Raw genomic sequence first — 2,179 nt, 5'->3', positions numbered from 1 at the left:
CTCCACCATCCTGCACAGTCCTCCACAACCCTTCACCATCCTGCACAGCCCTCCACAACCCTTCACCATCCTCCACAACCCTCCACCATCCTGCACAGTACTCCACAACCCTTCACCATCCTGCACAGCCCTCCACAACCCTTCACCATCCTCCACAGTCCTCCACAACCCTCCACCATCCTGCACAGTACTCCACAACCTTTCACCATCCTGCACAGCCCTCCACAACCCTTCACCATCCTCCACAGTCCTCCACAACCCTCCACCATCCTGCACAGTACTCCACAACCCTTCACCATCCTCCACAGCCCTCCACAACCCTCCACCATCCTGCACAGTACTCCACAACCTTTCACCATCCTGCACAGCCCTCCACAACCCTTCACCATCCTCCACAGTCCTCCACAACCCTCCACCATCCTGCACAGTACTCCACAACCCTTCACCATCCTCCACAGTCCTCCACAACCCTTCACCATCCTGCTCAGCCCTCCACAACCCTCCACCATCCTGCACAGTCCTCCACAACCCTCCACCATCCTGCACAGTACTCCACAACCCTTCACCATCCTCCACAGTCCTCCACAACCCTCCACCATCCTGCACAGTACTCCACAACCCTTCACCATCCTGCACAGCCCTCCACAACCCTCCACCATCCTGCACAGTACTCCACAACCCTTCACCATCCTCCACAGTCCTCCACAACCCTTCACCATCCTGCTCAGCCCTCCACAACCCTCCACCATCCTGCACAGTACTCCACAACCTTGGCGTCTCAGTCTCTCCAATATTCGCGAGAAAAAAAACATTGTTGTGTTTCATGCTTGAGAACACAAATGTCTCCAACGTTGAGCCCGGGAGAGTAAGACCTGTGTGGGACTTTTTCAACAGGACTGGACGTGTGGCAGTGCTCTGGTGGGACTTTCTCAACAGGACTGGTCGTGTAGCAGTGCTCTGGTGGGACTTTCTCAACAGGACTGGACGTGTAGCAGTGCTCTGGTGGGACTTTCTCAACAGGACTGGACGTGTAGCAGTGCTCTGGTGGGACTTTCTCAACAGGACTGGTCGTGTAGCAGTGCTCTGGTGGGACTTTCTCAACAGGACTGGACGTGTAGCAGTGCTCTGGTGGGACTTTCTCTACAGGACTGGTCGTGTAGCAGTGCTCTGGTGGGACTTTCTCAACAGGACTGGTCGTGTAGCAGTGCTCTGGTGGGACTTTCTCTACAGGACTGGACGTGTGGCAGTGCTCTGGTGGGACTTTCTCAACAGGACTGGTCGTGTAGCAGTGCTCTGGTGGGACTTTCTCAACAGGACTGGACGTGTAGCAGTACTCTGGTGGGACTTTCTCAACAGGACTGGACGTGTAGCAGTACTCTGGTGGGACTTTCTCAACATTACTGGTCGCGCGCCTAAATGTGGTTGCACGGTTGAGCTTCAGCTGCTAAGCCCCGCCCTCATTGATTTGTTTATGCAATAATTTCCTTTCTCCATTAATTTTGATATATAACCTTAAAAGAAAAAAAAAATTCCATCATTTTGTTTCGTTTATAATCCTTATTCTCAAAATTGTTTCAAATGCCTTGTAACTATTTTCAGTATTGAATTTTTTATATTTTTTATTATCTCATGTTAAAATCTATTCCAACATCTGTATATATTACCTCAATATCTGTAGATATTACCTCAACATCTGTAGATATAACTCCAACATCAGCGTTGGAGTTATGTCGGTCCTGAGATCTTTCTCTTTCTCCATGGAGGGAAGTTGTCTTCCCTTCATTTGGAGGGAAGGATGCTGAAGTCATTTGGCTTCTGTTATCTTCATATTATTGCACTTTTCAGGGTTAAATTCCAGTAGCCATTTCTCAGACCACATTTGAAGTCTGTCTACATGAGCCCTTTAATTATCTCAGTCAATTTATATAATCCGAAAACATGAATGTGAATGTACCGGGGGACTACATCCCCAGTCTTGTACCGGGGGACTACATTCCCAGTCTTGTACCGGGGGACTACATTCCCAGTCTTGTACCGGGGGACTACATTCCCAGTCTTGTACCGGGGGACTACATTCCCAGTCTTGTACCGGGGGACTACATTCCCAGTCTTGTACCGGGGGACTACATTCCCAGTCTTGTACCGGGGGACTACATTCCCAGTCTTGTACCGGGGGACT

Source organism: Procambarus clarkii, chromosome 30, assembly GCF_040958095.1.
Source record: "Procambarus clarkii isolate CNS0578487 chromosome 30, FALCON_Pclarkii_2.0, whole genome shotgun sequence".
Lineage (NCBI taxonomy): Eukaryota > Metazoa > Arthropoda > Malacostraca > Decapoda > Cambaridae > Procambarus > Procambarus clarkii.
Note: the sequence above shows the minus strand (reverse complement) of the source record.